Here is an 11,050-nt window from a genome sequence, read left to right as displayed (position 1 = left end):
GTTAATGTGATCGAAAATTCTATATACATTTTTTTTTTCATTGCCCTTTTCCAACAAAAGTTCTGTATGCGGTCTTTAATTAGCTTAAAGTGATTATAATATTAACACCAGACATTTTCAATTTGTTACATTACTTGCATGGTTTTAGTTTTAGGTCAAAAGTGAGGAACAAACTATTGATTGTTTGGGAAGTAGGGGGTTTGATCTCTATGGCGAGGGCGTAATCAATGTGTGTTTGTAGATCGCACTGGTGATTATAATGAACTTGTAGAAAGAAATTCAAATGTCTTAGCGGTAGTTTTTGAGTAAAAAAAATGGAAACTATTGCCTATTCTATAGTACAGAAAAGGGTTTTTACGTCTGTTGGAAAGGGGTTTTCACGTCGGTTTGGCACCCGACATGAAGACTGTCGTCGTGGTAAGTCATATATTTCACGTCGGTTCCCACTATAACCGAAGTCAAACATAAATTTTAATCTTTTTTTAATAACAAATTCGGTGTTCCACGTCGGTTACGTGTTTACCCCGACGTGGCATGTCTATATTTCACAACTGTTGTTTGTTTTAACCGACGTGAAAGGGATTACTTATTTTTAAAAAAAAATCATTTTTTTGCTGCTATACAAAAATCAAAATCACTTCAAAATCGTACATTTATATTAACAATAATGATACAACTCATAATTCAAACATTACAATCCATAACTTTTTTTTTTAAAAGGCCAAGAGAATTATATTAATAAAGGCATAAGTCATGCCTTAAAGACAAAACAAGATACAAGAATTTTCACTGTCAAATACTAATAAAATTGTTTCCTTGATGATTTCATTATGCCATAATCAGTATATGTACAACCATATTGAGTCAGTGTTGACTCATCAAAATAATTTCCTAATCAATATAAATTAATATGGCATCTCCTAATATAATGATACAAATAATGATACAATAATGATACAATAACGGTTTTATATTCTAATACACTCCCGTAGTTGAAACTGGAGGTTGACGAATGTTAAGACTATCTCGGAAATCATCAAATAACTGCAGCGGAAAGCCCTTTGTGAAAATGTCAGCTATTTGATAACGAGACGGAACATGTAGAACACGTACTTGACCTTTAGCAACCTTTTCACGAACAAAATGGATATCCATTTCAATATGTTTGGTGCGTTGATGTTGAATAGGATTTCCTGACAAGTAGACAGCACTGACGTTGTCACAATAGACAATAGTAGCTTTTGTTACCGGACACTAGAGTTCTAAAAGTAAGTTTTGAAGCCAACATGATTCAGCAACAACATTAGCAACTCCACGGTACTCTGCTTCAGCACTAGAACGGGATAAGGTTGGTTGTCGTTTTGCAGACCAAGAGACCAAATTATCCCCAAGATAAACACAATACCCGGATGTGGATCTTCTAGTATCTGGACACCCTCCCCAGTCAGCATCAGTATATGTGGTGAGTGTATCAACTAGGGAAGGAGAGATATGTAGGCCGTGGGTAATTATACCCTTAAGGTACCTAATAATCCGCTTCAAGGCAGTCATGTGTTGTGTTCGTGGATCATGCATGAATAAACACACTTGTTGTACGGCATAAGCTATATCAGGCCTTGTGAAAGTTAAATATTGCAATGCACCTGCAAGACTTCGATATTCAGAGGGATCGTGATATGGATTACCTGAGATTCCACTAAGCTTTGCTTTGGTGTGCACTGGTGTGGAAACTGGTTTGCAAGATGACATGGCAGCTCTCTCAATAATCTCTTCAGCGTATTTATGTTGAGATAGAAATATTCCACCTGAATGTCTAATAACAGATATACCCAAAAAGTAACTGAGGGGACCCAAATCTTTCATGGCGAATTCGGAATTGAGTTTAGACATGATGGACTGTCGAAGAGTATCAGATGAGGCAGTTAGAATGATGTCATCCACATAGAGTAGAATGTATGTTGTGTCGTTGCCATAATGATAGATGAATAAAGAATGATCACACACACTATGTGAAAATCCTAAGGTAGCAACAAACTCTGCGAAACGTTGGTACCAGGAACGAGGGGCTTGTTTAAGTCCATACAAGGATTTCTTCAGCAAGCATACATAATCAGGATGTGGAGGATCACGAAAACCGGGAGGTTGATGCATGTAGACGGTTTCATTAATATTGCCATGTAAGAAAGCATTTTTGACATCCAACTGATGTAAACACCATGATTTTGAGATAGCAATACTAAGAACCGTTCGTATAGTGGCTGGTTTTACCACTGGACTAAATGTTTCACCACAGTCTACGCCAGTTTGTTGGTTAGAGCCATTTCCCACTAGGCAAGCTTTGTATCTTTCAAAGGAACCATCTGACTTCTTCTTATGCCTGAAAATCCACAAACTTCGAATGACATTAGCATTAGTTGGACGTGGTACTAAATCCCACGTCTTATTTTCAATAAGAGCATCATATTCGTCTTTCATAGCCATTTTCCAATTATGGTCTTGTAATGCATTAATGGGATTAGTGGGTAAAGGAGAAATGACGGGTGAAGTAGAGGTGTGGAGATTGAAGAGTTGGCGTGGTTTGAAAATGCCATGTTGAGCTCGGGTGGTCATCTGAGGAGATAATGGGGGATTGACTAAAGGATCATGAGGTGTAGGTATGGTATTGGGAGAGGGTGTGTTAGAGGGAGGTGTTGGTTGAGAATTTGTGGGGTTTATGTTATTAATTGGTGTTTGATGTGGTGTGGGTGAGGTGTTTAAGGGTGAGGCCAAGAGGTGGTGTGAGGCCGAGTTGTTAGGGTGATTAATGATTGTGGGTTGTGACGAGATAGAAGTAGGAGGGAGAGTTATTGGTTGATGTGTGGTCAATGTAGGGAATGTGTGATATGGAAAAGGTTCGTCGCTTGTATTCAAAAATTCATAGCATGAGGACTCGGGAGTATGTGAGTTAGAGAAAGGGAAAACATTTTCATCAAAAATAACATGTCTAGAAATGAATATTTTATGATTGGACAAGTCAAGACACTTATATCCTCGATGATTTGAGGGATATCCTAAGAAGACACATGGTTTTGACCTTGGCTGAAGTTTATTTCTAGTAGTGGAAGAAATTAATGGAAAACAGAGACATCCGAAGACTTTAAGATGAGAGTATGAAGGAAGTTTTTGATAAAGAATTGTAGTTGGTGTTTGAAGAGCTAACTTTTTGTTTGGAAGAATATTTAACAAATAAGTAGCCATTTGAAGAGCATGATGCCAAAAAGAGGGTGGTAGAGAAGCATGTGCGAGTAGGGTACGTATGATATTGTTTATAGTGCAAATTTTTCTTTCGGCTTTTCCATTTTGAGGTGATGTGTGAGGACAAGAAAACCTGAAACTCATTCCATTTTGCTCACAAAATTTATGAAAAGAAGTGTTGTCATATTCTTTACCGTTATCACATTGAAAACATTTTATATCTCTTTCAAATTGTGTTTTAATGTGATTACGAAATTTGAGAAAAATAGAGTAAGCTTGAGACTTGTTTGCAATGGGAAATGTCCATAGAAAATTCGTAAAATCATCGAGAAATAAAATATAGTAACGATGGCCACCGGAACTAAGAGTTGGTGATGTCCAAAGATCACTATGCACAATATCAAAGGGAAATAAAGTGTTAGACAAAGATTCATAAAATGGAAATTTTACTTGTTTTCCAAATTGACAAGACTGACAAACAAAATTGTTCTGAAACTTATTACAGACAATAAATTTATTTTGGTGAAGAGAATTCAAAATAGATGCTCCCGAATGTCCCAAGCGATCATGCCATAAATTATTGGATAAAGCAACAAAAGTAGATGGTGTTGTGCTTTGAGTGGATGGTCTTGGAGTAAGAGGATAAAGTTCACCCGAGCTATTACATCTCATTAACGGCATCCCTGTCTGAAAATCCTTCACAGAAAAACCAAATGGATCAAATTCAACTGTAACTTCATTATCAATGGTAAATTTTCGCACAGAGATAAGGTTTTTAATTAATTTGGGGGCATGTAGGACATTATTCAAGGTCAATGGAGTATGAGAATTTGTTAATAATGCATTGTCACGACCAATAACTGGAATATTATGACCACTACCAACAGTAATAAGATTACTAATATTGGAATAAGACGTAAGATTACCTTTGTTTGCCGTCATATGAGATGTGGCTCCTGTATCCATGTACCACTGTTCATCAGGAGGAGCCATAGATAGAGTGTGCATTGCGGCCTGAATATCGGTTGGTGTGTATGACGGTTGCGCTGAAGCAACATGTGCCTGCTGTGGTGTCTGTCCAAGAATGCCGGGTTGACGGTTAGGAGCGAATGATTGCTGCCAATTGCCAGTTGTAGGATATGGGCAAGGAGGGGTGGCCCATGGTTGCCACTGTGTAACCCAAGGAGGATAAGCCCACTGTTGTTGTGGGGTTTGTTGGTTCTATGCCCCTTGTTGATTGTGGTGTGATCGTCCGCCTCGACCTCGACCGCGGTTCCTTCCACCACGGTTATTATGATGACCACCGCGACTGCCACGACCACCACTATTGTTATTATTACCACGACCACCATGGTTATTATTAGGAAAATTGGAGTTATTTTCCTGAGAAGTAAGAAAGGCAGAGTTGTCGGTGTTTGGTGTTGTCCGTTTTGCCAGTGTTGTTTCTTCTAGGACAACCATGGATCGTGCCTTGTAGAAACGAGGAAGAGTCTCCGAGTGGCGGATTTGAGTGCCAACATTAGCATAAGCATCCGAAAGGCCGGAGACAAGTTGAAGCACCATGCGTTCTTCGGAAACAGGTGCACCAACGTTTGAGAGTTGATCAGAAAGAGACTTGATATGTTGGCAGTAGGAAGAAGCATCTGAGAATTGTTCCATGTTGACTCTTGAGAATTCTTGCTCTAAATATAGAGCACGGGAGTTCTTATTATCAAAAAAAATGTCAAAAAGGCGGTTCCAAGCTTGTTGGGCAGTAGAGTCACGTTCAATGATGGTGTGGAGGAGATCGGTGGAAATAGTACCATAAATCCATTGTAAAACAATGGCATCAAGACGTTTCCACAAGGTTGGGTCAGTTTCTTTGAGGGATGGTGAAGAGGAGGTAGTATTTGTTTCGGTGGGAGGAATTATATGATCAAGAACCTCGTATGCCTGAGCATGAATTTTGAACAACTCAGACCATGTGTTGTATTGACTTTTCTCGATATCAAGAGTGATTTTAATGAAGTTTGTGATGTTGGTGACGGTGAGGGCTGGATGAATTGTGTGATTAATGGTTTTAGAAGGAATATTTTCAGATGCTGGTTTTGGGGAAGGAGTGCGGGAGATCGAGTGATCTGCCATGGTGAGTTTGGTTGTAATGTAAAAATAGGAGACAATTGGTTTCAAAAGTGGGTTACAAAGTATATGCGGTGGATGATTATTATAGTATAATACTGGATGATGATATAATATTGTTTGAGGAACAAATATGGTGCACCACTAACTATTTAGAAGAAACATATTTGCTGGCGGCGTTGGTTTTTTTTTTTTTTTTGGATGAAACAGAACAATGAACTTAGGGTTGCTAAGAGGGTTAGGCTATTGATACCATAATAGAATTGTTTCCTTGATGATTTCATTATGCCATAATCAGTATATGCAGGGGCGTCTCCGAGTTTTAGGAGGCTCTGTGCAAAATATAAAAGTGGCCCCTTAATAAAAAAAAAAATTATCGATTTAAAATGCATATAATATAAAAAAAAAACATTCTTGTAAACATATAAATTATCAATATTAAATCTTACATTAAATTAAATGGAACAAGAAATACAAAATAATTATCTTTGAATATAACGTCAAAAAGGAACATCATAATCTAAAATTAAATTTTATGCAAAGATTAAAATGGACTAGAACTATATTTACGAGTATAGATAACTAATATATTGATACTCATGATATTTTTGAACATTAACAATATATAACTATTATTTTAGGGCCAAAAAATTAATCTATTAATATATATATATGATATTTTATAGGTATAAATAATATATAAGTAATATTATAGGACCTCAAAATTTTGAGTTGAGGCCCTCAAATTTTGAGGCCCTATGCCGTCGCACACCTCGCACATGCATGCGAGCCTCCTCTGAGTATATGTACAACCATATTGAGTCAGTTGACTCATCAAAATAATTTCCTAATCAATATAAATTAATATGGCATCTCCTAATATAATGATACAAATAATGATACAATAATGATACAATAACGGTTTTATATTCTAATAAATACAGTAAATCAACTCTAAAACAAAAAACTAATTTCTCCTAATCACATAATGCCTCGACAACAAGAACTAGTGGTGATAAAACAACACTTTGATCACTACAGCACTAGATCAAGCAAACTAACCCAAATCAGAAAAATATTCCAATAAATCTCCAAGACCAATACGCTGCACAGAACTCTCCTCCAACCTGCTAGAGAAAGCGGAACAGCCTTGTGGCGGCACAAAGCAACAAAGCTAACAACTCAGGATCTCTACCCGTGACACAAATAAGCCTCGGTACAACGAAGAGAATGATCCAGAACACAGAAACCAAACCTTCTACCGAACCCAAGCGGACACGGATTTTAGAGATTCAACCCAGCTGCAGCTTGAGCTCCATGCTGCCACACAAAAAGGTCCTGCATCGAAAACTCAAATACAGCCCCCTGCTTCCACTCTCGATATGACCTGCAATAGAACAAAATTCTGAAGCATAACTAAAATAGTGCCACCCTTTACTTGACTGATTCTAGACATGTAACTGGAATTGGCATCCAGTATGATATATCATAATTGAAGCTTTTTTATTTTAATCTTAACCAATTCCATGATAGTAGTTTGGATTCTTCCGCGATCGCCGCAGCTGGAGTGTTTTTATCCTCAAAAATCCATAACTAATAAGAAAATCATGTAATTACAATCCATAGAATATATTAACATGATAAATGACTTTGGAACATTGCATGTGTGATAACTTATCAATTATGATTAAGTGCTAATTAACATTGTCTATAGCTTGATCATCATCATCCCTATAAAAACATGTAACAAAAATCCATAATTTAATAAAGTCTCAAGAGATTTAACTTAAAGAGAACAAATCAGTACCTGAAAAAAGATATCAGTTGGGTACCTCCAGCTTTTGGTGTCCTCAGCCATATAAATTTGCGTTTCTCAATAGTACGGAGACTCCACATCACTGCCTCTAGAAATACAAACACAAACGAATAAAAATATATGTAAGAAATTCTACAATGAATAAATACGGACACACATTATAGGAATATGCCACTTTCAAAGTTTTCTCGCTGGAAGCCCATACCATAATAGTGCAGTCCCATGAACTTGATAGTAAGTAGTTGACCTAACAAGGCAATCAACAAAGAAATAATGATTATGTAGTACCAGAATTCATAGCCTATAACAGAATTTGCATATAGCAGAATTTTTACATGGTAATTTGCAGTGCATCCATACAGTTTAAATTTGAAAGAAAGATGAGAAAAATCAGTTTATAGTATCGATCTAAGTTTTGAATAGAATCAGTACCTGAAGATGAGACCGTGATTGAAGCTTCTAAACTAAGAAATATTTTTGGTTCCAATCAGCCCTTTAGCCACATTTTTTGGCTTCTCTTTTAATTTTTATAAATTATTTGCCCTGAAAAGTAAAACCAATTAAACCATATTAGAATTATCATACAATGATAAAGAGGAAAATGTGTATCCTATTTTGGCTACTGGCGGCTAAAACATGTAGTTGTGAACTGAATTTACTTTAACTTTATTATATAGATCGATCAAACATAGAATGTTTCAGCCCTTCAATGTAGGCTTACCATGCATAACAATCAGACATAGCAAGGTAAAGTATGAAAGTATAAAATTAGAAGAAACAAAAAAAGTTCCACTTGTGCCCAGTTATGCAACGCATAAACAAGAACACAAGTTCGCACAAACAACACAAATTGCAAAAACTTAATTTATGCAGAAAATTCTGCAACACAATCAAAATCAGACCCTGCACACAAATTTTAAACAATTTTGCACAACACAATCAGAATTTCGCACAACCAAAATCAGACCCTGCACACACATCTTAAACAATTTCACACAACAAACAAATTAAGCATTTATGCAGAAAATTCTGCATAAAAAAAAGACCCTTAACACAATTCCAATCATATGTTTAATCAAAGTTAGATGATCGTGCATGACTTGTGCTTGGCTCACTAGGAAACCAAAGCAAGAAGCAAAATCAATACATGTATTAAAGGCACAGCATTTCAGAATTAAGTAGACTATTCAATTAATTTTCTTTAATCCATACTCAAAATTTAAAGGCTCGGCATCATTAATAATGTAACATTCCGATTTTATTAATAGATCATTTATTAATTTATTTGTGTGTATTTTATTATGGAGGGTATTATAATCATAATAGATATTAAATAGTTGAGAGTTGTAGACTAAATTAAAGTCAATATAATTAATGAATAGAAATTAAGTAATTAGATTAAAATGAGCATTGAGCCTAAGAGGTGTTGGGGGTGAGTTGAGTAAAGAGGGGGTGTAGGGAGTAACTAGTAAAAACCTAGTATAAAAGGAAAGAATTAGTAAGAGAATTCAATTTCTCTTGAAACATAGAAATAAGAAAAAAGGAGGCTTTGGGAGAAGAAAGAAAGAAAAGAGAAGAAAAGTCTAGGAGATTAGAAGAAGCTCAAGAGAAGGATTAGAGATTTCAACTTATTAAGGTAAGAGGATAGTAACATAATTATTGGAGATGTTGATTTTCTCTAGCCCAAACTCTCACCATCTCAATTGGGGGTTTGTATGTGGGATTTGGGAATGTGTTTATTAAGAACTTTTGTGTGTTGATTCATTATTCTATTTGTTCTATCATGATTATTGAGTGTTTTAATATGATACAAATACTCACTTTGATGTTTGATGTTGTTGTATGATGATTTTAATTGGATTTGTGATTTTGAGCTTAAATCCATGAAATAAGTGATTATACATTATGATTAAGTTGTTTTTAAGTGATTTTAAGTATGTATGATCATAGTATATATTGGTAATGAATTTTGGGTCGAAATAGGTGCTTATATGTGAAGAATAAGTGATTTTTGAACAATCCCATATTCAAAACGTGTTTTTGTGCAATTCTGCAGCTTTGCGTCGAAAATTGGCCGACGCTATGACCGACGCTACCTGTTGACTCGTAACCGTTGACTTTTTGTCTACTTTTTTGGTCGGAACTTATTTTGCTCAGTTTTTCGCGTAGATTTCGATTCCGGAGTCCATTTTCTGAGATTATGCTTGTATAATGATGTTGCCAATATTTTTGGCATTAGTTTAATTTAAAATAACTTTCGTATGCTTAATTAATTGAAATTGGTGAGACTTTAGTGTCTTGTAAATGAATATGTTGATTAATGATGATGATTAGGTTGTTGATAGATAATGATAATCATGATGTTGATAAATGATGATGTATTATGATTAGATTGGTAAATTATTGATAAATAAATCTTATTGAAGATTAGTGTGATTACGTGATGATGTATTAGTGACGATTCATAATGTTATTGATTATGATGTTGATTTATTGATGATGATAAATGATGATTTATCATGAGTGAAGGTATTCTAAAGACGATGATTTAGAATATTTGGATTGTATTATCCTTATTGTGTTGATGTTATAGTTGAGATAAAACCAAATATGCACATTTCATGCATTCATAAGTTGTGTCTATTGATGAGTATCCTAGAGACGATGATCTAGTTTACTGTTATTCTAGAGACGATGATCTAGAATGTTTTAGAGACGATTATCTGAAACACTTGGGTTAAGTTATCCAAGATTATGATGAATTGGTACCACATGCATATAGATATGTCTAGGTGACATCATATCTATGTGACATTAGAATGTGTTAGGTATTACGTGACATTCTTAAATGTTACTCGACATTGTGTATTTCATTTCTTTGTTCGAGAGTTTGTACTTCTTAAATGTGACGAGTAATTGATAAATGAATATGTCTAATACATGTCTGAGCATGTCTGACACATGTCTGAATATATTTGATATAAGTCCGATATATGTCTGAGTAGATCTATACATGTCTGTATATGTGGTGATTGTATGAGTTGAATTTACTCAATTGTATTTACTCCCTCCGGTCCTTATTATAAGGAACAATTTGAAAAAAACACACATACCAAGAAACCTTATCTTTCTTAATAAAAATTCTAAAATTTTACAATCGATTCCAAAACTAACCTTGGTGTATTAATTTATCCTTAGGGAATATATCACTCTAATTAATGCATAACTTTGAAATGGATACAATTTAATAAGGGTAAAAATGGAATTGTAAGAATAAATTTAATGATTGTTTCTTATAAAAAGGACCAATTTTTTTTTCCAAATTGTTCCTTATAAAAAGGACCGGAGGGAGTATTTTATTCAGTGTCTGATATGCGTTATATTCAGTCACTTTTAATAATTATGTTATCTAACCTCTGTTTTGTGTTTGTGCTGAACCGTTGGGGGTTCAGGTTCTCAGATTGTATGTTTGTTGGTGTTCGCGTTGTTGGTGAAAGCTCTGCTCTGATTGTGACACGGGGAAGGGTTCATAGAGTCTTTATTTGTTGTTGTTTTATTTAAATTAAATGTGTATATTGTATAAAAGGAATTTTGCACAAGTGATATTTACTACTCAATTTTATTAGTAGTTTTTTTTTTTGTAATGAAGAATGTAACACCTTGAGCCAATATTTCATAATTCATTTCGACTTCGAGTTTTAAAACTTTTTATCCGTTGCGTAATTTTTAAACAAACATTCTTTTATTAAGATAAATTGAATATTAGGTTAAGGTGGTTACAAATAACAACTAAATCAACATCATTAGTACTTCTTTCAACATGGTATACTATATATCATCGGTTCTTGTTTAAAGTCGTATATGAACTTACAAAATATATAG

At 34.8% G+C, this 11,050-nt stretch overlaps 1 long non-coding RNA gene across 1 annotated transcript; it reads left to right on the top strand.

Annotated features, from left to right (window-relative positions):
• The first annotated feature begins 8,678 nt into the window (after positions 1–8,678).
• Positions 8,679–10,793, top strand: LOC123898371. Its single transcript, XR_006805309.1, has 2 exons — positions 8,679–8,804; positions 10,621–10,793. It is a non-coding gene; the product is annotated as an uncharacterized LOC123898371 (long non-coding RNA).
• The last annotated feature ends 257 nt before the right edge of the window (positions 10,794–11,050 follow it).

Source organism: Trifolium pratense, linkage group LG7, assembly GCF_020283565.1.
Source record: "Trifolium pratense cultivar HEN17-A07 linkage group LG7, ARS_RC_1.1, whole genome shotgun sequence".
Classification (NCBI taxonomy): Eukaryota; Viridiplantae; Streptophyta; class Magnoliopsida; order Fabales; family Fabaceae; genus Trifolium; species Trifolium pratense.
This window is presented reverse-complemented; position numbering and strand designations above follow the sequence as displayed.